The sequence below is a fragment of the Protopterus annectens genome, chromosome 5.part1, assembly GCF_019279795.1.
Source record: "Protopterus annectens isolate FY-2018-M chromosome 5.part1, PAN1.0, whole genome shotgun sequence".
In the NCBI taxonomy this organism is placed as follows: domain Eukaryota; kingdom Metazoa; phylum Chordata; order Ceratodontiformes; family Protopteridae; genus Protopterus; species Protopterus annectens.
In genome coordinates this window covers 513,875,166-513,900,666 of record NC_056736.1, presented here as the reverse complement: position 1 = coordinate 513,900,666, position 25,501 = coordinate 513,875,166, and the positions used below count along the sequence as shown (strand labels likewise).

The window sequence follows — 25,501 nt, the reverse complement described above, 5'->3', positions numbered from 1 at the left end:
CCAGTTACTCAGTTTTTAAGATTATCTTTTGTTTAGTCTTTTCCCACATATCCTTATATGCCATAACACAAGCCTTTTTAATCAATACTCATTCACCTCATCATGTCCCCATAAATAATGGTACTACTGAACCAATTTGTGTGCGAGTACATAATTTTACGACTATAGCCTTTGTTATACCTTCATTAATTTTATATCCCGAAAAGGCTTGGAACTGCCTCAAAATGTTCACACCACTGAGATGTCCTTTTCTGGATCTACCAGGTACAAAATAATAACTGCAAATAAAACCAGCTTTGCTTGATTACCATACCAATTACACCCTTCCATTTATCAATACCTTATTTTGTCAAAGACTCCCAACTATGAAACAAATAAATGGGAAAACACCTCTGCCTGGTTCCTCTGTTCAAATACAACTTAGAGATGATCCCTTCTGGTCTCCAATCCCTCACATATCCTTCTAAATAAACTTATTGTTAATGGTGAATGCAAATGTTTCCATTGTTCTACTCATAATATCCCAGCTTACTCTGTTTAATGTTCTCTCTACATCAAGACCCAACAGCAGTATTTTTTTTTACATTCTGCTTCCCTCTGGATCATCACTGTTCTATTAATAGGGTCAAATATTTGCCTCCCATCCACAAAACCATATTTATCCACATTTATCAATTTTGGCAACACATTTGCCTTTCTTTTAATTAGTACAGACAAACACTTCAGAATTGAAATGGATCTGTGTTTCTAAACTATGTGAAGCACGGTCCGATGGGACTTCACAAACTTTATAGATAATACGGCCACCACAACTTTCTTAAAATATGCCTGTGATTCCCCTCCATTTAAAATGCTGCTAAAGAAATCTTCCAGATCTTCTGCACTTTCTTCCTTCCTAACTTCCACAGAAATATCATCCATTCCTGGACATTTTCATGAAGACTGATTATATATCACCATTTTAATCTCATCTTCTCACATCTTAACTGCTAGTTGTTGGACCTAGTCTAACTCTAACCTTGGCAATAATTAAGTCTGCCATAAACATTTCCACTTTTGTTTTTTCTTGACTTCCACATTTCTCTGCTTTACACAAAATTTCATAAAATTTATGGAATAAATACCTCTACAAGAACTCTGGTTATTTTTCTTGTTACAGGCTCACCAATTTCAGCAACAACCCTTTTTATTTTCTGTTGCCTAAGTCATTGCATTAAAAGTGTTTGTGCTCAAGAGAGATTATCAAAAATACTTGCTTAACAGCAATCGTTCTAAACTCATGCATACAATCCAGGTATTTTTCTCTTTAGCACTCTGCATTTGCTTATTTTACTGTTCTGAGAGACTCTCCTTACTCTGCAATACTTTAACCTTTGCCAGCCTCTCTGAGTAATTGCTGTTACTTATTTCCATCTTCTCTATTAACTCTAGAATACATGTCCACTACCTATTCCTTAAATTCTGCTTTTTAATACGTACATGGGAAAGTACCAGAGTTTCATTTTTATTTAACCTGCATGTCTTAGTTTTTATCAGTGCATGAGTGCATGATCAGAAAGATCTGAAATAGCTACTAGATGTGTGCTGAAGAGTTCAATGAAACACAAATGTTGGTGTGAAATACAATTTCTATCTAGTCCAGCCAAGTTACTGGACCTTGGGGAATATATACATTCTGTCAAGAGTTCCTTCTACAGAATTCATATCTTCCATACCAAATATAATAAAATTTCTTCAGAAACCGCCCTTGCTATATTCTCCCTTCTAGGCCCCCTGATACATTTTCACAATTGCAAATCAAATTCCAATCCCTACTGTAAGTAATACTCCCAGCTGAAAGCATATTTCTCCCAAAAGATCCACGATAGCAGTTTTTGGTGGAACAGAAATACAAGCCAGCGTAATCCACCACCCTCGCCAACAGCCCCTTAATACCACAAATCATTGTTTTTTCCCCACTTTTCCATCACTATTGGAGCCTATCAATTAGTATAATTACTTCCAATTTCCTATTCTGAAATCCTTTGCCAAATTCATATGTTCATTACTTTCCACTGGTGTCTCCTATATCACTGGTATTTGCACTCTGCACTTGTTAATATAATTTAGTTCTCTCCTTTTTGTCTATAACTGTAAGGTCATTTACAAATCGAGGATAATAAAGAGGCAATGCTTATTATGATAAAAAAATTGTTGTGCTGACCTATTATACGTGATACACTTTCAAAAAAAAAAAAATTTGTTTCCAACTTTCAAAAAAAATTTTTCCAACTTGTGTTAGATTCACCCATAATGTGTGGCAGGCTGATCGCTTACACAGTTGTTTCTTCTCATCTCCATTTGAACATGTCACATTTTTCAATGACAGCCTTCTAAATAAAAAACTATATACATTTTTTTTATAACACCCCATCCCTTACTAATTTATGGCACACAATACTATGCATCTTCGTAAAATGAAGTTTAACCCTCTAAATAGGAACAACTGCCCCAAATCAACAACTGCATACTCAGGCATTACCTAACCTAAAATTAAGGTTATGCATGCTACAGCCTATGTCATCACTTACACTGATTGCAATCTGGTCTTTTCTTATATCCATTCCCACCCTGGACGTGAAAAACAGCTTTACGTTTTATCCCCAAGAAAAAGTACACTGGCCATCTTTAAATAAATTGCACACTGTTCTATTAAATGCATTAAATTAAGGCTGATATCGGTTATTCACTTCCCATAATTTCAAACTTTATCACTGAACTATTTCGAACTTTATCACTGAAATATTACTATTGTACCTTTAAACTTTGTGTTTCCTTCAGCAAAGAATCTTCAGAACTCTAAAACGTTAACTGCTTGCACATACAATTTGTGGCCATGTAAAAGTAGTTGGCAATAATTCTTTTGTCAATTTCATGCAGATTAGAATGCGCAACTGGGCCCTCACTGGAACACAAGCTAATAACTCTGCAGGAAATGTATAACTGTAATTTTTAGCCTGCTTACTTACACAAACATTTGTTTATACATTAAGCCAAGGGCATTAATCTAGACATTCATCCTTGTAAAATAAGAGAAAATATAGGTTTTACATCCCACCCTACAGCCTTAGGATCACAGCATATTCACAAATAAACGTGTTCCATATGCAAAGCCATGGAAAGGATTATCACAGAAATGATCAACAATTATCACAGAAATGATCAACAATGATACAGGATACCTATAGACACTGGGCCCATTCAAATTTAGACTCATCAAGGGCAGGTCATACCTACTCAACTTGATGAGACTTCTTTGAGAAGGTCACCAAAGCAATGGATTAGTGAAAATGGTTCAAGCTACCTACCTTGACCTGCCCAAGACATCTGACACAATATCCCACTCAGGCATAGTTGACAAACATAAGAGATTAGATATAAACCCTTGGCTCACCCAGTGGATAGCCAACTTGGTCACAGGCAGAACCAATAAGTTAGAACTGGGGAGTCCAACTCTACAAAGGGGCCAGTTCACAAGAACAGTCCTTCAGGGATCAGTCCTAGAACCACTCCTTTTTGGAATTTACTTCACTGAAGTCAAGGTCAATGTCAGTGGCCTCTGACTGACAAAAATTTGTAGATGGTTTTAAATTAGAGTCTCAAAATCCCCCACGGATGCTACTATTGTCCAGGAAGGGCTGAAGCAGACAAACAAGTGAGACATGGACTAAAACTAAAGGCCAAGAAATGCATAACAGTACCCTTTGGGAAGTCACCTAAGACTGATAACTACTGATCCAGTAGTCAGGGATTTGGGCACACATGTAAACAGTAAACTAGACTTTGATCATCATGTGTCTACAGTAGTGAGGAAATCATTCTATGTTATGCAACGTATAAATAAAAGCTATGACATCTAGGGTCCAAAGAGATTATTGTTCCACTATATTCAGCACTTATAAGCCATATCATAGAGTGCAAAGCCCCCCCCCCCCCGGTATGTACCTAACCAGGCATTTCTAACAAATGAAATGTTCATAGAGTTTCCTCACTAAAAGAATGTAAGGTGCAAGTAACAAGTCCTAAGCAGACCATCTCAAAGACCTATCCCTGCATTCTGTCTACTACAGGGTATCGAGGGGAGATCTATGCCTGATATACAAGACACTACCTGACCCCACCCTGGGTGACCTCTTGCATATCCAGAAATCAAACAGCACCAGACTTATCTGTTCTAAATACTTAAACATTGCCTGAGATATAAATAGGATCTGCTGGAGGCATAGGTATGCACCAGAGACTACCCCTTCTCAGGGACAACCTTCCCATCCATGTGAAGCAGAGTTCCCCCCTAATCCAATTCATGTGTAACTTGGGACAACTGGATGAGGAACAGTAAATTCATCCCTGGTTTGGCACCTATGTCTCTAAATGGACACAAGCAACCTGTAAATGGTTCATTTCTCAAGACACTGCTTGTAAATGTCTCATCTAACAAGCATAGGCATGCACATATCAAGGGTACTAGAACTTGTCAGAGATTTAGAATGCAAGACTAGATTTAAAAAGGCCCTAGTGGTTGTTAGCCTAGTACTCCCCTATGAACCAATGAAGTCCAGTCATTCTCAAGACATTTTTTTTTTGCAAAGCCATATTTCACAAACGTGACTGAAATTAGTGAATGAGAGACAAATCAGTGTTGCTGGTCTTCTTTCTGCACATCATCTCCAAACACTAGGCACTAGTTCAAGTCCAAGGGATTCCTGATACCTCTACTCAACTCCTGGGCTTTTTTTTTTTTCTGTCGCTCAAACATTTTCCTTTGGAACATAGGTTTCACTTGCAAAGTTCCTCTAACTAGCTTTATTGTCAAGAGAAGCAGAGTCCCCTTCTTTTTGCTGGCTTATTTTACTTTACTTCCTGCTTAGCCTGTTCTGCATCTAAAAATGTCCTTGATCCTCCAGGAAAAAATTTTTTCTGAAGACAGATGGATACAGCAGCTTGAATCTCACACCCAATACTCAACATTCCCTGATAGCTAGGATAAAAAATTGCTTCTCTTCTGCCTGGAGTACAGTAAGAAGTAATTTTCTGCAAACACTCTGCTGTCTCCAATTTGTAATATTTTTTTGTCAGAATCAACTCTTTCTGCTGGTATGACTGTATTGGTACTAAACTGGTCTTGGCTGCTTTCTCATGGCCAAGTTTGGAGTATATACTCAATGTGCTCTTTCAATTAACAAATCCTTCAGTAGAATCAGTCCAGTTGCTTACTTGTCAGTTTATAAAATTAATACAGTCTGTTACTTCAAGTTTCTCTGTACAGCAGAAAATCTTAAGTTTTCTCTGCATACTTTTTGTTTTCTAACTCTACCATATTTTGAAGCAGCTCTTGAGAAGTCTCTCACTGATTTTTGAAGTTTTCAGTTCATCTGAATATCTAGTTAAAACTTCTTCTTTCCAGCCTTTTGTTATTTGAGCTGATATATTCTTTCAAGGTTTCATTTAATCACCTCTAAGTACACTTGATTTATTTTTTTCCTAGAAATTACTGGAAGCCATCTACTGTACCAAAGTTGAAGCTTGAACTGCTTTTAGCTGAACAGCTTACAGGATTCTTTCCAGATAGTGTTGTATTTTCACCACTTCTGGTAGATTTTTTTCAGGTTCTCTAAATTTCTTCTTTACTGGCATCCAGGCAGTGTACTTACTAGCTACTAACTGAATTTTACTCAAGCCAACAAAAAATCTGGATTAATTCTCAGTTTCTTTTAAGATGTTAATCAATGTGCAGCCATGAAGTCCCCTACAGCACATTTTTCTTTGATTCAAAAAACATGCAGGAATCTCTCTCGGTAATACTAAACTGCTCTTTTCCTCCTTCAGGACAAAAGGCATTTATCACGGGCATGAAGGAACGCATCATACTGGACTTTTTCTTCTTCTTAGCAATTCTACATTTAACAAGGTACAGGTAAAACTTCTGTTCCTACAGTTTGCAGTTTTCAGGTAAATGACCACATAACTGCAGAGATATTTATTGATGAAAGAACACCGAGGAAAACAGAGTAGCAGCAATGGAAATCTGTGGTATAATGGACTTCAGAGTGAAGGAAAAAAATGAAATTACTGTAACACACCAAAGAAATTCAAAACTTAATTATGTGAAAATACCATAGCATTGGCAATTTGAAAATATTTTTAAGAGAATGAAGCCAGCTGCCTTTCAAATGTGTCAAACGTACATGTAAACCACATAGTAGGAAAAATACTGTCCTACACAAAAACAAATTTGACAAATCAAAAAAATCCAGTGCAGAATGAAGAAGATAGTATACATTGCACAAATGTAGTTATATATCTAGTGCCATGAAATACATTCTCATAGTGATTGTGCGTCTTTAGGTCTGACAAAGTCCTACAGTCAATGAAAATGCTCAATAGAATATATCCATCATAAATAAATTGTTACCCTTACGTTCGCGTAATCTGTTACATACTCATGGTTTTCGTCCGAGCTAGTGATGTTTCAACTAACAAAACAAATGCTTAAGATTGACATTAATCAGATCTGGAACAATAAAGTACACAGAAACAGCAACAGATGTAATGTTTTGACCAGGTATGTTACCTTCGTCCAAACAAAGAGTACAGAGTTGTGAGATGTGTCACCTGTTTTGCAGACTATTAACAGGAATCAAGGAAGGGAAGATAGCATATCCCATAGAAGATTAGCCATGCAGCATAGTGGGTACTAATTTGTTCTACTTTAGACAAGCTATATACTGTGTGTGCCTCGATCACCACTCCATGATCTGTCCACATCTAAGTGATCTACTCAATAGTAATTCTGACAATGGACTATAAAACAAAAATCAGGAAAAAGATGGTGCGCTTTGATGACAACTCAGATGCAATATTGACTCCAAGTTGTATTTACTCTAATGAGCAAGTGGAGAGAACCATCAAAACAGTGAAAAATCTCACGAGAAAGAGCTGCAGCAAAAGTTACAAGGACTGTCATACTTCTGTTTTGAAACACAAAAATACTCTACAAAACCTCAGTCTTTCATAAATTCAAACACTGATGAGCAGAAGATCAAAAAGTGGATCATATATTTCAACTGTATTGCTAATGCCTGAAAAGCCATCATAAAGTAAAGGAAATTAGCAGGCATGGAATAATGCTTTGGCAGAAACTACAGACGCCTGTCAGATTTGCAGACTGGAGACAAAGTAGGAATATAAAAGCCATGAGGAGGTCAGCAGCCTGCAGCTAAAAGATATATTAAAGTGGTCACACTAGGATACTATGAATTTAATGGGAAAGAGTAAAAGCTGTGAAGAAAAAATTGTAGACATCAGATTTCTAAGAAGATGCGCAAGTAGAAATGCTTATAGTGCAATGAAAAAGTATTTTCCCCCCTTCCTGACTTCTTATTTTTTTTTGCATGTTTGTCACACTTAAATGTTTCAGATCAAACAAATTTAAATATTAGACAAAGATAACCCAAGTAAACACAAAATGAAGTTTTTCAGTGGTGATTTTATTTATTAAGGAAAAACAAACTATCCAAACCTACATGGCCCTATGTGAAAAAGTAATTGTCCCCCTTGTTAAATCATGAAGTAACTGTGGTTAATCACATTTTTGGGAAAGCTGAGTTCAATTTCACTAGCCACACCCAGGCCTGATTACTGCCAGACCTGTTGAATCAAGACAACACTTAAACAGAACCTGTCAGACAAAGTGAAGTAGGCCAAAAGATCCCAAAAAGGAAGACATCATGCCACGATCTAAAGAAATTCCGGAACAGATAAGAAACAAAGTAATTGACATCTATCACTCTAGAAAAGGTTACAAAGCCATTTCTAAAGCTTTGGGACTCCAGCGAACCACGGTGCAAGCCCTTATCCACAAATGGAGAAAACATGGAACAGTGGTGAACCTTCCCAGGAGTAGCCGGCCTGAAAACATGGAACAGTGGTGAACCTTCCCAGGAGTGGCAGGCCTACAAATATTACTCCAAGAGCGCAGTAATGACTCATCCAAGAGGTCACAAAACAACCCAGAACAACATCTAAAAGAACTGCAGACCTCACTTCTCTCAGTTAAGGTCAATGTTCATGAATCAACCATAAGAAAGAGACTGGGCAAAAATGGCATGTATGGCAGAGTTCCAAGGAGAATACCACTGCTGACCAAAAAGAACAAGGGCTCATCTCACTTTTGACAAAAACATCTTGATGATCCCAAAGACTTTTGGGAAAATATTCTGTGGACTTGGAAAACAAAAGTTTAACTTTTTGGGAGGTGTGCGTCCTGTTACATTTGGCGTAAAGGCAACACAGCATTTCAGAAAAAGAACATCATGCCAATAGTCAAACATGGTGGGTGGTGGTAGTGTGATGGTTTATGGAACCATGAAATCTGCTCTCTACCAACAAATCCTGAAGGAGAAATGTCCGGCCATCAGTTCATGACCTCAAGCTGAAGTGCACTTGGGTTCTGCAGCAGGACAATGATGCAAAACACACCAGCAAGTCTGGTTTAAAAAAAATGAAGGTTTTGGAGTAGCCTACTCAAAGTCCACACTTGAATCCAACTAAGAGGCTGTGGCATGACCTTAAAAAGGTGGTTCATGCTCAGAAACCATCCAATATGGCTGAATTAAAACAATTCTACAAAGAGTTGGCCAAAATTCCTCAACAACGATGAGAAAGACTCATTGTCAGTTATCACAAACGCTTGACTGCAGTTGTTGCTGCTAAGGGTGGCACAACCAGTTATTAGGTTTAGGGGGCAATTGCTTTTCACATAGGGCCATGTAGGTTTGGCTAGTTTTTTCCTTAATAAATAAAATCATCACTTAAAAACTGCATTTTGTGTTTACTTGGTTATCTTTGTTTAATGATCTGAAACATTTAAGGGTGACAAACAAAAAAATCTGGAAGGGGCAAATACTTTTTCATTGCACTGTATATTGCAAGGAAACAGACTGAACAGAGGAAAAAAAAAAACCTTCTTAAAGTTTTGCATTCAAAGTATGAATGTCCAGCAGCAAGTGTCCAAAAATGAACATCAGAAGACCATGTAAACAGTTTTGTTAATGTTGCCAGATATGGCAAACTACTGAAGAAATAAGCTGGAGTTATGGATTGCTCCAAAGCAAAGAAGGTTCTAAGGACTGAAAATCTGCATTATTAAAAACACCTTTTCTCCCATAGCGTACTAATGTTTTCATTCTAATGTATGTATCCCATGTCATACTTTGTATGCCATAAATGACAAATTCACCACCATAACAAGAACAGGCAAGCAAAAACTGAAGGTAATGCTACTCAATGCTAGAAGTCTAAATCTCAAAATGCACTCACTCAAGGCACTCCTTAAAATGGAGAACATCGATATCCGTGCAGTGACTGAGACCTGATTCAAGGTTCCAGACAGCACCCCTGCACTACCAGGCTATAACTCATACCACACTTTTCGGCCCTGTAACCTGGACTGGAACACCAAAGACGGAGGTGTGTCCATATTCATTAAGGATATCCACACCTCCAGGCTAGTTGCTCAGCATAATGCATCCGAGGTTATCCAAGTGCAACTAACTCTGGGCAAAACTGCAATCCAAACTGCAGCTTGCTACAGATCCCCCACCATGCCCCAGGATCCCCACTCCTCTTTTCTTGACATACTGGAAAATATTAGGGATCAACCAAACACCCTAATAATGGGCGATTTCAACTACCCTACCATTAACTGGCAAAACTACTCATGTACCAACTCGTTTGTTCAACGCTTTCTGGAATTCATAAATTCCAATGCCCTGGATCAACTTATCCACACCCCCATGAGGTGCAACAATATCCCAGACCTAGTCATTACCAACATGAGTGCCCAGGTGTTCCACACCTGAAGTCAACTCATCATTGGTCCGATCCGACCATAAGCTAATCACCCTAGATATCCACACCCTGCCCCCACCCCCCATTAAGGAAACCACGGTAAAAAATTTCTCAAAAGCCAACTCCATGCTTAAGTCAGAAGTGGCGAACTTCAAGACACCCATGCAGATGGACAATACAGTTATGACTGCTGAATCCTACACAAATGCACTCTATAAACACTTACATGAATGCATGGATCGTGCTATCCCAAACAGAACCAAGATGCTATCCTCCAGAAAAAGGAAGCCAATCTGGTGGTCCCCTGCCATAAACAACAATCTATACAACAGAAGGAAGAAACTGTTGCAAAAGGGAGTAAAATCCCATGAGTGGGGGAGCTCCCTAGTCAGCCTCAGTAAGAAGCTGAGATCCCTTATAAGATCCCCCAAAGCTAGCTACAAAAGCAAAATCACCACTGATTCTAAGGACAAACACAAAGCATTGTATAGCTATGTCATCTGCTCTGAGTTACAGCACAACGGCACGAAAATTACAGAACCAACTGATATTGCCAACATCCTGGCAGATAGGTTCAGTGCTAACTTTACCCCCCTCTCACCCCCTAAAGCGCCCATATCTATACAGGAAGAATGCAGAGTCCCTGTAATCACAACTATGCAGGTAAAAGCTGCACTCTCTAAAGCCAAAAACACAGCCTCCATGGGTCCGGACAACATCAGAGGCTGCGTTTTACATGAACTTCAGAACAAACTGGCTCCCCACCTAAGCACCATGTTCAATAACAGTCTCAAATTAGGCTTTGTGCCCACTGAATGGCGCACAGCAACAGTTATCCCACTCCACAAAGGGGGAGCCACCACTGATCCCGGGAACTATCGCCCTATTAGCCTGACGAGCCTGGTCTGCAAGGCCATGGAACGTATCATCATGGAACTCAAACAAAGACAATGGTAACCTCCAAACTCTGGACTCCACCCAGTTCGATTTTGTGAAAGGCAGATCATGCCTCCTGAACCTGATCGACTTCTTTGAGGCAGTCACCAAAGCCGTAAACGAGGGTAAGGTGGTTCACACAGCCTAGCTTGACCTAGCAAAGGCTTTCAACACTATCCCCCATTCTGAAATTATAGCTAAACTCATTAAACTAGGTATAAATCCCTACGTCACAAGATGGGTGGCCAACTGGCTCACTGACAGAACCCACACTTTAAAAGATGCAGACTCCAAATCTGACTTTAAACCAGTGACAAGTGGAGTACCACAAGGTTCAGTCCTGGGACCTCTCCTGTTTGGTACATACTTCTCTGAAGTACAGGCAAACACAGAAGGCCTCTGGCTAACGAAGTCAGCAGATGACTGCAAACTAGGAGCCATAGCAGAGTCCCCAAATCATGTGGACATCCTACAAAAGGGCTTCAAAGAGACAGATGCCTGGTGTCACAGCCATGGCCTCAAGCTCAATGCCAAAAAGTGCACCGTCATCCCCTTTGGTAAAAACTTTGTACCCATGAACTACCACATAGGCAGCAGTCTACTTAACACTGAATATGTGATGAGACCTTGAGACCCGACAGTAGTCTCTCCTTTTATAATCACATTGCCGCAGTAGTCAGGAAGTCCTTCCATGTGGCACACCTCATCACAAAAGGTTTCTCATCCAGACAAAAAAAAAAAAAGAGAGGTCACTGTTCCCCTCTACTCGACACTCATTAGATTAGAACCATTATAGAGTACAACGCCCCTTTTGGAATGTACCTCACAAGACATCTGCAGCAGCTGGAAAGGCCACAGAAGTCCCTCACAAAGAGGATTACTGGCCTCAAACAGATGCCCTACACTGACCGTCTCAAAAAACTCAAGCTTTACTCAGTAGCATATCGTCTACTCCGAGGTGATCTCTGCCTAACATATAAAGCTATGTCAAACCCAGAGCTGTCGGACATGTTACACCTAAAGAAATCCCAATCCCACCAAGCTACATGCTCTAGGGACCTAAACCTTGTCACCACAATAAACAGGACATGCTGGAGAGATAGATTCCTGTTCCAGAGACTTCCCATACTCTGAAACAAGCTACCCATAAAGCAAAGTTCCTCATTAGCACTCTTCAAGAAAAATCTTGATGAGTGGATGGAAATAAGAAATATACCCTGGAGATCACCTCTGTGGCTCTGCTCGACAGTGAAACAGGAAATAACTTTCTTGGGTGGCATAAGTCAGGGAACCTTGCAGGCTACGCTTACTTAGGACCTTGGGCCGATAGCCTAGTACCTACCTATGAAAGTATTAAGTTAGATAAGAGAGCAGTATAACATAATGCACAATGTGTCAGAGGTGCAGTGCTCCCACTATGCTAATGGCAATATCACATACAGAACTGCAGATTTATGTTAGTAAATATTCACTAAGCTTTTGATTAAGAAATGAATGACATAAAATAGAAATAATATGTATAAAACCGCATCATGGCCAAGTTACAGCACTTGCTGCCTTAGCAGCGGAGAAGCATTTTAAAAGGGGAGGATGTTACACATAAGTATAGACCATTAAGGCTAATAAGCTAGTTACTGTGATTTTCATGTCATGTGAGACACCTTTGCTGCTTCAACAGAAATTAGATGGACTACAGACCTCATGGAAGTTAAGCATCACCTTTCACTGTGTATTTGTTAAGCTTCCTGAAGTGACACTCTTTGCTCACACCTCTCAAATATGTGCAGCAGGTGAGAATCAACTTCCAAACTGCCCAGAGGCGTGCATTCTACAACAGGCTAGTATGTCACCTAGTAAAAGGTGTTCTTCATCAGATCACTGCTGCAACAGCATAAGCTATAAGGGATGTTCCACTTAGGCTTGTCTCCTCCCACTGGCTCAACTCCAAAGTTTTAGGGCAACTCCAACATGGCATAGCTACTGACCTGTGCAAAGAGCACAAGGATTAAATACAAGCTACAGTGCCAAAAGTTCAGAGCTTTCTTGCAGTAACAGTGACAAACAACAACAACATTCAGGGGGGTGGCTACTGCAGTACTGTTCTTTTCAATGGTATAATGTTATGGTGAGATTACTTATACAGCTGTACTATATTCTTCATTAGATGCTGCAGTAGCCTAAGCCACACGGGATGCTAAATGGCGTCAATTTTTTGTCTGGTTCAATTAAAAAAAATGTAATACTTGTTTTTTTTTTAATGATCCCATCCTTAAAAGCATGAATGTTAACAGTGGAATGACAAATGGTGAGAATGTTGTTGCTGCAAGATATCATACACATTGAATAACAAAAGCCTTTGGAAACCAGCCATCCCAAATGCTTACACATGATTGGTCAAACCTCAAAAAACAACAGGCCAATATTGTTGCACACAAGAAATATGGGCAAGCTCTGCAGAATCAAATAACACCTTTGGTGAAGCTTCTTAAGTCTGTCAGTAAACCAATGGATAGCAACTTCCACAGTTTGACAGCTCTCTTTACAGCTGTCAAACTGCAAACCTATAACCTGTCAGCTTCAGTGCTGCCAAGCAATACATAAATAAAAACAAAGAAAATGCATTGTAAAAATGCCAACTCCTCGCTCCATCCATGTCACAGCTCCAGCCAACATAGCACTGTTTGCACCTTGGACTTACAGTACAAGTATGTCGAAATACATTTTTAGCACTCTTTTCCTGAGAAGATGCAAAGGAGGATTTTACAGGCCCAGACAAAAGTACTGGGATGCCAAATCCTGTTTTACAGACTTTTAATGACACTCTGTTACTTACACCTTGTTATAACGTTGAAAACAAACTGCAAGACGTCGTATCTCTGCTCCAACCCTCCAATTGCCAGTTAGAGAAACAACATTACTGCTCCAGTCCGAAAAGTGCTACAGTACTAAATTGTGCCTTCTGGAATTTACACCCATAGACATGCAAGTGGATTTTCATACAGATACAGCCACACAAACTCACAAAAAAATGTGCAAACACTGAGATATAAACTATATTAATATACACACACAGTAATGCAGATTAACAATTATTTACACAAACTCAGTATTATCTAGATACTTCTAAATGTGCAGTATGTGAAATATTCTGCTATAAACAAGGAAGCAAAAGAACTTTTTTTTAACATTCTTTAAAAAAAATCAACAACTCAGCTAAATAACGTGTCTGCTTTCAAAGCACAGTAATGTCACTTATGCTAGGCATTACAAACCAAAGACCATAGTGATGAAGGACTGGCACCTGCATTATCAGGACTGATGGCACCCCATAATAGGTGGTCTATTACTTCTCACCCTGTCAGGTATTTTTTTCCATCCTAAGGCCCATCTATCCAGCTGTCAGGGAAAACAGAAAACCACCCCCTCACCTCAATTTTGACTCGTCTTTTACAGAGAGCTTTCCCACTTTCCAAAAAAAAAACCAGCTGCAATCAAAACTACAACCACTTACATTTTCAAGTGTACTTCTGAGTATTATGAAGCTGTGATACAGCATTATTATATATGGATTCAGTAATTACTTGTGATTTGTTTTAGTTTTACAGACAGTTCAAGTTTTACCACCAAGAAAAAGTTTTCCATAGAAATGTTGTTCTACATCTTCCCATTAACTTGTCTAGGATGTCTAGTAGGGCTTTATTAATACACAACTAACAGTGAGCTCTGAACGTATCAGCCTGAACTAGACTTGCTTATTAAATATCTTCTTTTGACAAGAAAACATTAGTAGCTCTCACTAGCTTGCTCTAATAAAGGCACTTTTCCATATATACTTATCATTCACTTAACATAATTAGCTGTCTATTATGTAAGAAGCCCTTTTTTGGCAAAGTTTTACTATAGCTACATGACTAGGATTATTTGCATAATTTACGAAAATAACAGATGACAGACAAAACTTCAAATAACAAGATAACAACAAGCAAGGTTACCAAATTGCTTTTCCCACGGATTACTTTTAAAAGGGAGATTAGCGCTCGTTGCCCGGTGTGCCACCTGAGCCTATGGCAAAATCTCACGATACTGATCCTAGTATTGAGCTAACCTTGCTGTCGCACGACTCGCTTCAATGTTTGCCAACACAAGGTTTCGCCACTTTCCACTATAGATTTGTTTACTTTTCTTGCATTCCCTTCCAAAAATTGCCTCAAAACTCAGCCAATATGACGAACAGATGCGCAACATATTTGTGCGCTTAGGATACATATACCAAAAGAAGATGCAGAGTAAGTTGTGTTGGGAAAAGGGAGGACCACAGTTTTCAATTCAAACCCTAACAGTCAGGGACGAGGGGAAAAATCGGGGAAACTGTTGCATTTTTTCAGTCTGAAAGCTTATAATGGAATTCAATAAAATGGAATTTTATTAAACGTACCAGGCAAACGTTACGTACCTATTGCTACGACTTAAAAGGCTGAATCTCAGAATGTATGGGAGACAGAAGCTCATTACAACAACCTGAGGCAAACTCGGGGAAATTCTCCACAACCAGGGACAGGGGTAAGGCATACAGAGCACTAAACAGAAATCTACTTACTCCTACCTAGAGGGAAGGAAAGATAAGCATCAGTCCGAAATTCGACAATAGGTATACAGTTCCATTAAAACCAGAGCAATCAGAGAGGATTAAAAAAAAAAAAAGCACTGCCACCAGCTAGCAAAACAGCACGGGATGGATGCTACGATTATTTAAAACCTCTGTCAGCGTTGTGGAATCGCCCTCAGAAAGAAAACCAAAATAAGATATCCATAAAAAAACACACCTATCAAAAATTGCCCTTTTCAACAAGCTATCAGGCTCTACAAGCAGATATACTCCTAGAAACTTGCTGCAGAATACATGTAGAAATAAAATTAATTCCTGCACAAGTAAAGGGGTTGTGGTTTTACCAGTGTAACCTAGAATTCCTGTAACCAAAAATGTCTGCCCGTCATTTGCAGGTCTAAACACCCCCTCTGCCCTTCACCTACAGTTACCAAAGACACACCCACGTGCTCTGCGGGGAGACGCAAACTCAAAATTAACTTCTTAATCTAAACCTCTGTCCTGCTTGCTAATGCCGATACAGCAAATATGCAAAAAAATAGGACAAAAAGAAATCACAGTCCTATTTGTTAATGGAATTGTTAAACCACATAGGAATGCTAAACATAACTTCGAGGTTTTGATTCCTCAACTTCACCGGTTAACATTTGGAACTGCAACCGGCAATAAAAGTTGTGCTTCTCACAAGAACTCACCTAAGAAGAAAAAAATCACCATCGAGAGATCCACATTGCACGTTACGGGTCCCGCATAAGCACCAAGTACAATTACCTCAGAAAATAACTCCAAATATCAATGAAGTCATATATTAAACATAAAAAAAGTTGAAGCAGGATAATGACAGCGACAGCTGAGTACTACAGCTTGCCGTAAGGGATATGACGTCACATAATGACCACCCACTTACACTGGAATTTATTGTATAATGTTTGGTCTTCACTCATATGAATAAAAAGACTTGCAAGAATAAAAACTCAAGGTTTGAGATTGATTGCTACAAGATTTATTAGTGTATACTAAATGATTGAACAGAAATCTATAGGAAACCATATTATATACTTACACACTGGCCTGTGACCAAGATTTTAAACACCAGAATTGTGTAGATAAATGTGTCTTGTATCCATTAGTAACCTTTAATTTTTATATTAAGATTCTGATAGGACTTTACATTAAGCAGACTAGTTTAGGCTTATAAGCTTCTGACTGGGATGTCTTAAGTTTGTACATGGTGCTGTTCAGTTTGTAGTGCAAAGGTATGTGTGATGTATAACTTAAACATATGCCCTAAGATACTATAGTACAAAAGTAGTAGTATCTATGTGGAGCTGGTGGAAATTTTAAGCAGTCTGTAGGGTCTCAGAAAGTTTCTGTTCACACGTTTTGAGAGCACACTTGCTAAATAAAAGTTTGAAGTGGAATGAGGGAATTTACTTGTTTTTATTTTAGTGTAACACTGGTAGAGAACCAGCATTTAAAAGACCAGCCATGTTTGGGTGAAAGAATTAATGTGATCTTCTGCAAAAGCCCCAGTGTGTACCTTCTGGAAGACACTGTGATATTGGACTTCATCTTTGGAGAAAATAAAATTCTGGAATTGTAGTTTTGTAATGCTTTGACATAACCCCAACTTTGGAAATTGGGTGATATAGATCTGGAGTGTAAGCAGTCAGACGTATGGGGGTTCATACCTCTCAACCCCTAAACACAAGAAATCTGGACAAAGCCAAGGAGGGACAAAGGGCCACAAATAGGGACAGATTGTAAATGTTACTGTAAACTTAGCATAGCAGGTTATGTGTTGGCGTGCATTTTCTGATGGATATGTGAACCTTGGCTCTAGACGATTCACTGCTGAAGTGACACCCCAACCCCATGCTCAAAAATAGAAAAAGGGGTTGTGGATGGATGAAGTCTGAAACTTTAAATGTATGCCATTATTTAGTAACTTTAGTCCTCAATGACTTGCCAGAAAACCACAAATTCTGTGATGGATAGACCAAAAATATGAGGTAAAAAAAATTAAGATATTCTGCAAAAATCTGAACAGTTGAAAGGAAGGTATAGGGGCAAGATTATGCTTACCTTGATAGTGGTCTAGAGTGACACTTCGTTAATGCACTTGTCATCAAAATGGAATATTTTGTTTTCCCATATTGTTTTAAATGGTTGGTGCTTGTTCGGAGTGGGGGTTCTGTGTAACCATGAAAGGATTCAAGAGAAAAAGCTCAACACTTTAGAAGTGGACACTTTCTAAAAAAGTGTTAAAGTGTAGCTAGAGTAAGAGTACTATAACACAGAACAAAGCTGATTGTGTCATGATGGTATTTTGAAGATATGTTTTACAAAGATAGTGTTGGTATTCTTAAGATGGCATACATTGTTTAAAGAAAAGTGGCATGAATTGTCTAAATGGATTACGATGCCAGGGCACTTCTATGGGCTAGGCTTGTAAAGACTCCAGGACCATTAGCCTAGTACACACCTATGAACCTAATCCATGCATGCGTTGTTGTCCGCTCGCAATTTGAAATGCTTCACTCCCTGGGAGAATAAGATGCATTGTTGTCCGCTCGCAATTTGAAATGCTCCGCAGGAGAACAAGTCTGTGAGTTCTGCTTTGATCATTCAAATTCAATCGTGTGTTAGTTTTCACTTCATTCAATGCTGATTTTACTGCCAGGTCGTTCATTCAGTGCTGCTGCGTGTATGCATTCAAAGCTGCTTTTGCTGCCAGGTTGTTCATTCAGTGTTGCCAGGTTATTCAATGCTGCTTGTGTGTGTGAATTCAATGCTGCTTGTACTGCCAGGTCCATTCATTCAAGTGTAATGCTGCTTTTGCTGCCAGGTCATTCATTTGATTGTGTGTGTGTAAGAAATAGGTAGGGAAAGGTATGGGTGTGTGTGTGTAAGAAATAGGTAGGGAAAGGTATGTGTGTGTGTGTGTGTGTGTGTGTGTGTGTGTGTGTAAGAAATAGGTAGGGAAAGGTATGGGTAGGTATAGGTGTGTGTGTGTGTGTGTGTGTGTGTGTGTGTGTGTGTGTGTGTGTGTGTGTGTGTGTGTGTGTGTAAGAAATAGGTAGGGAAAGGCATGGGTGTGTGTGTGTAAGAAATAGGTAGGGAAAGGTATGTGTGTGTGTGTGTGTGTGTGTGTGTGTGTGTGTGTGTGTGTGTGTGTGTGTGTGTGTGTGTGTGTGTGTGTAAGAAATAGGTAAGAAAGAAAGATATGTGTGTTTGTGTGTGTGTGTGTGTGTGTGTGTGTGTGTGTGTGTGTAAGAAATAGGGAAAGATATATATGTGTGTGTGTGTGTGTGTGTGTGTGTAAGAAATAGGTAGGGAAAGGTGTGTGTGTGTGTGTGTGTGTGTGTGTGTGTGTGTGTGTGTGTGTGTGTGTGTGTGTGTGTGTGTGTGTGTAAGAAATAGGTAGGGTAAGGTATGTGTGTGTGTGTGTGTAAGAAATAGGTAGGGAAAGATATATGTGTGTGTGTAAGAAATAGGTAGGGAAAAATGTGTGTGTGTGTGTGTGTGTGTGTGTGTGTGTGTAAGAAATAGGTAGGGAAAGGTATGGGTGTGTGTGTGTGTGTGTAAGAAATAGGTAGGGAAAGATGTGTGTGTGTGTGTGTGTGTGTGTGTGTGTGTGTGTGTGTGTGTGTGTGTGTGTGTGTGTGTACGTAAGAGGGAGGTAGGTCTGTGTGTGTGTAAGTAAGTAAGGAGGGGGTCATACCTCACAATTATCCAGATTTTTGCCTCATATTTTCGGTTTGTTTCTCATAAAATTGTGTTTTTTCTTGCAAATCACTGAGGACTGAAGTCAGAAAATATTGGCAGACATTTGAGTTTTAGGCTTCATATCCTCAGAAAATGCATACGTATACAAAACTTGTTATTCTATCCACTTTCTAAGGAGGTATGGGAATGTATGTGTGTGTCATACCTTGGAACTGTAAAGATTTTCACAGAATGTCCAAATTTTTGCTTTATATTTTTGGTCTGTTCCTCATAAAAAATATTTTTTTTCTTGATAAATCACTGGGATGAGCTAAGGATTAAAGTTACTAAATAATGACATATATTTGGGCTTCCGACTTCATCCTTTAGAAAATGCATTCTAACACAAATCCTGTTATTATAGAAACTTTCTAAATGGGTCCCTAGTTTTGGGCCCTGGTCCCCAACATTGTAACAGGCTTTGTCCAGATTTCTTGTACTAAGAGATTGAGAGGTATGGTGTGTGTGTGTGTGTGTGTGTGTGTGTGTGTGTGTGTGTGTGTGTGTGTGTGTGTGTGTGTGTGTGTGTGTGTGTATAAAAGTGAGGTAGCATACCCCTCAGCTGTCCAGGTTTTTGCAGAATGTCCAGATTTTTGCTCCATATTCCTCCTAAAAGGATTGAAGTTGCTAAATAATAACATATGTTTGAGTTTTAGACATCATATCCTTTATAAAAATGCATACTAACAAATTCTGTTATTTTTAGCAACTTTCTAAGTTCATGAGGGCAATATTTATAATCTGTCCCTGTTTATTTTAGGCTTTGTCCAGATTTCTTGCACTAACACGATGAGGGTTGTGTGTGTGAGAGTGTGAAATGTCCTAGTTAGAGTTAGCAGGTGGAATTTATTTTCAAGTGTATTTTTAAGGACTTCCGAGCTTCAAGGGAAGAGAAATTTACTGCTGCTCATGCTAAGCCTGTTTAAAATGTGCAACTGTTTTGATAAGCAAATGGTATCACTGCTGTGGTATAAAATTTGAAAGCAGTGTTAGTAGCACAGTAGGTAGCATACTTGCATCTTGATGTAGAGGGCTATAGGTTCTACTCCCACAGCATATAGATTTGTATTTTAAGGGGATGGGGTGCTGCAGTCCTGAGAATGTCCTCCTTTGGAGGAAATGCCTAGTAACTATGAACCAGTTTTTCAACTTGCCACCCATTCCCTATTGCAGTATAACAACTTACCATTTTTTTTTAATGTAGCATGGGCAATTTATTCTTTAAGATCAGTAGGCACTGAATTTGTAGACGAAACACTGAAATATAAAGTTTTCTAGCAACAACCTTTACATTAGTTTCAGATCTCTTTAATGTGGAATTTATTCAGATGACTTTTACTTCTGCAGAGATTCTGCATATTGATTGATATTGGTGGATTGTATGACAGAAGTTTGAGTGGCCCTTTATGGTTGAAATGTTCTGAACTGGGCAGGTTGTCATCATTGGTTCATATGATTTGTTTCATTGCTTAAAGGAAAAATGTTCAGTACTATAAATTTAAAACACACTCTAGCAAGTGGTGCTGTATTATACAAGGGATATAATTCAATTATTATATAGTATAAGTAATACAGTCAGGAAGGTGAATCAAATAACTTTTGATTGGTTCTAAAAATGTGTGCAAGGAGGCTATGATTTGAAAACAGCCCAAAGGTAAACTTACCCTGCCATTGGCCAGATGCATTTTCTTTGAATGCGAGTTTCAATGTTGTTTCAGTGAATGTGGGTTTCAAAGCTATGTTAGAAACCTGGGTGGAAACTCCCAGATATGCTCAGAATTAGTCCAAAATGATACAAAAATCACTGAACCCACAGACATTGCAAACATACTGGCAGACAGGTTCAGTGAAAATTTCTCCCCTCCCTCCCCCCCAAAAGGAGAAATATCTATCCCAGCAGAGTGTAGCCTCCCAATCATCTCAAATGCCCAGGTGAGAGCTGCTCTCTCTAAAGCTAAAAACACAGCATCAATGGGACCGGATTGTGTCCCCGGCTGTGTGCTACACGAACTCAATGAGGAACTAAACCCACACATAAGGCTGCTGTTTAATCTTAGCCTTACCACAGGATACGCACTCCAAAGAGTGGCGTGACGGCAACTGTGGTCCCACTCCACAAAGGCGGTGCTTCTACGGACCCTGGTAATTACCGCCCCATAAGCTTAACAAGCCTGGTCTGCAAAGCTATGGAGAGGATCATAATGGAACTCATAAATAAAGACATAGGGGACCTACAGACATTGGATCCTACCCAATTCGGCTTTGTCAAGGGCAGATCATGCCTCTTGAACTTGGTCGACTTTTTTGAAACAGTCACCAAGGCCATTGATGAGGGTAAGGCAGTTCACACAGCCTACCTTGACCTTGCAAAAGCTTTCAACACAATACCCCACTTGGGTATCATAGAAAAGCTCACCAGCTTAAATGTAAATCCATATGTCACAAGATGGGTTGCAAACTGGTTCAAGGACAGAACCAACAGGGTTAGAGTTGCTGGTGCCATGTCAGACTCCAAGCCGGTCACAAGCGGTGTCCCACAGGGCTCAGTCCTGGGCCCCCTCTTGTTTGGCATCTACTTTTCAGAAGTGCAGGCAAACATAGGAGGATTGTGGCTGACAAAGTTTGCAGATGACTGCAAACTGGGCGCCATTGTTGAAAATCCATCAGACACAGATATCCTTCAGAGAGGTCTCATAGAAATGGATAACTGGTGCCAGAGCCATGGCCTTAAGCTAAACGCCAAAAATGTATAGTCATACCCTTTGGTAAAAACAAGGTAACCCCAAGTTACCACATAGGTGGCAATCCATTAAGCACAGAAGAGGTTATCAGGGACCTGGGGACCCAAGTTGACAGTAACCTTTCTTTTGACACTCACATTGCCAAAGTGGTTAGGAGGACCTTCTACATTGCCCACCTGATTATGAAGGGATTCACATCCAGATCAAGGGAGGTCATTGTTCCCCTGTACTCTTCACTTATCAGACCAATGATTGAGTACAATGCCCCATTCGGAATGTATCTTACCCGACACCTGCAGCAATTGGAAAGACCCCAAAAGTTCCTCACCAAAAGGATAAAGGGGCTCAAAAATATGCCATATGCTGCCCGACTGAAGAAACTCCAGCTCTATTCAGTCGCATACTGTCTGCTCAGAGGTGACCTGTACCTGACATACAAGGCCATGTCCAACCCGGAATTAATGGACATGCTCCACCTCAAAAAATCCAAATCCACCAGAGCCACAAGAGCAAGAGACTTAAACCTCAACACGGATATAAATAGGACGTGCTGGAGGGACAGATTCATCACCCAGAGACTCCCTATGCTGTGGAACAGAATCCCGGTCCATGTGAGACAGAGCACCTCGCTGGCTCTGTTCAAGAGGAATCTTGACCAGTGGATGGGAAATCGTAGGTTTACCCCAGGGATCATCTCTGTATCACTGCTGGACAGAGGCACGGCAAACTAATGGGTATAGTATTCTTCAACCTAAGGGGTGGTGAAAGCCACACAACTCTGGCTAGGCTTATAAATGCCCTAGGGCAGATAGCCTAGTATGAACCTATGAACCTATGAAAGGTAGAGAAGTTTTAATGCTAAGTCTCTTTTCATTATAAGACTATTGCTTTGTTTAGGTTTAGTAAATGTCTATCAGTGTTTGTGTTATAAAATTTGAAATAAAAGTTGTAAATGAAATCTAAATATCTGTAATCATTGTAGAAGTAAAGCATAAAACAGTATGCACACTGAGAGATTTAAACAGTGTCTATGACAAATAGGGAGAAATAGTAATGGGACACTGGAATGGCTGCGTGGGCGGGGGTGGGGTGGGGCTGTGTGGGTGGGGGCAGCAGAGGGGGTGGGGCTGCATGGACGGGGCTTGGGTTTGCACCCCCCTGCAAAAAATCCTGCGGGCTCCCTTGGCTAGGAGCTATATATTTTGAAATGTTAAACCTACAATTGAGTTTATAAATATTCACTTTATGTAAATGTAGAAATTTCTGTATTGAATTATGTCTTTTCATTTTTGTAACATTGTGACAAGCCAATTGCAAATATCATGCAGCTTATCTGTAAATGATTAATTAGCTATATGAACTATATCCTTTTGTAACATATGAAATGTAACTTGCAATTATTGCGGAGCTTTTCTCCCTGGGCTTCCACTGAAAATGGGCTCTTCTTCCCCAGTGGAAGTGGACTTCCCCAGTCATCAAACTTAAATAAATAAATAAATGTGTATACGTGTGCATGAATACCTCTTAGTTGAATCAAGACAAATCTCAAGAGACTCAGACACAAATCTATAAATAATCAAGAATACTTTTTAAAATATAAATACTATTAACTTGAGACATTGACAGGATAAGAAGATGTGAATGAATATTGCTTTTCCTAAGTTCTGTCACTAATTACTGTTATTATTTATGAAGTGTAATTCATCACCTTTTCTCCAAAAGTCACCAGTTTTAGGAAGGTTTAAGATGGACAGAGCTAAAATTTGAGTCAAAAATCTGGGATGTCCATGAAAATCAAGAACAAGTTGAAATACTCCTGGATGACCACAAGAACCAAAATAAACAGACTGGGGGATGCAGAAGAACAGAGTGAAATCCACATGATATTAGCATAATAAAAAACTTTCAATCCGTGCTTTCATAACCAAACGTTTTCAGAATAAATTATACATGCTCTATATCACATTTAAAAACAGTTTTTAAATGCCTCTACACCAATGAACACATCTTTCCACTTAAACAATTCTACACCCAATCAATAAAATTTCAAAGCTCAGGAAGTTATTTCCTTAAATAGAATCTACGGTCTTTCAAAAAACATTTAATGTTAATCACATCATTTAAACCATTTTTTTTGTCTGAATTTAATCTGATTTGCCATAAGGCCTCCTTTTATTCAAGATTTGTTTTAAAATTGCCACACCTAAAATCATGACTTCCTTGCTCCAGCACAGAAAACAAAAATCTTTTATACATGGGACAGGTGATAGTATGCTTGTAAAAAGCATTTGTCTTGTCTTGTTTTCTAATGTAATAATGTTCCTTTATTCTAGTGCATAGAGCTCTTGTAGTCATACCAATATAAAATGCACTACAGTATGCACACATACCAATGTATACAACTCATTTATTCTTACAGTTAAAATGCCCTGGAACTTTCAAAGTGTAAGGCAAATGTTCTAAATTAACTAAGGGTCCTTAAGAAATGTATCTACATATGTTACAGTTCCCAAATGTATACATGCCCCGTCTTTTCTGTGTAGCGTTGGGACAATAAACAAGTTTCTCCCTCTTTCTAAAATATTTTTTAAATTGTTTTGATTTTTGTATACAAACCTTGGTTGGGTCCCCACAATGGATAGTAAATCTTTATTTCCCTCTAAAATTTTCCAGTTGTCAGAAATAATATTTCTGATAATACTACTATCTACTGTCATGTCCAAACAAAAGTAATTACCAGCATTAAATGTATTCCTGTCATGGTTCTGTTTTATATTAATGTTGGAAAACCCATGCTCAAGGATGGCTGGAAAGAGACTGTCCCTATTCTGTGTGACATACTCAGCCTATTCTTTCAACAAAATTTTAATATACCCTCTTTCAACAAACAAGGTGGTAATAAATTCTATTTCCTTCAAAAAGTCACCCATTTCACTTGTCATTCTACTGGCTCTTATAAGCTGTCCTTCTGGAATATTGTTCTTCATGTAACGAGGGTGCATGCTGGTATAATGCAAGTAACTGTTAGTGAAAGTTTTTTCCTGAAAATCCTACTACCTTATAAAGTTTAACATTCCATTCTAAAATCACATCCAAAAATTGGATTTTTAGTCCCACATCCCCCAGGACAAATTTTAAATATCCTGATCTGGAGTTAAGGGTGTCAACAAAACTTTGCACTTTTTTTACATCCCCAACCATGACAAAAAAAAGTCATCAATAAAGCTCTTAAAAATATAATCTGGTATTCCATGACTAGTGGTTCCAGCACAGTACGCTCCCAGTGACCCATCACAATGTTCGTAAAAGATGGTGCTGCAAGTGACCCCATAGCTACCCCCTCCTGAATTTGTTTGTATCTTTTTTTGTTAAATGCAAAAAAAATTGTTTAATAAAACATCTATTAATTCACAATATAAATTACTTTCAGAATTGATAAATGTGGAAAATTTATTTAGATATTCTCTAACTTTGTTAGTGTTTAAACTGTGATCATTTTTGAACTGTTGAAACTTGAAGTATGTATCTGTATAACAACTAGTTACTAGTACAGTCTTTTGTA

General features: G+C 38.9%; 1 protein-coding gene across 1 annotated transcript in view; it reads right to left on the bottom strand.

Annotated features, from left to right (window-relative positions):
• The window catches only part of TRIM45 (tripartite motif containing 45), a 640,498-nt gene extending 624,150 nt beyond the window's left edge, over positions 1-16,348 (bottom strand). The window contains exon 1 of the mRNA XM_044073131.1: positions 16,126-16,348. The gene's annotated coding sequence lies outside the window, so the exon portion shown is untranslated. The remainder of the gene's footprint in view (positions 1-16,125) is intronic.
• Positions 16,349-25,501: the final 9,153 nt, after the last annotated feature.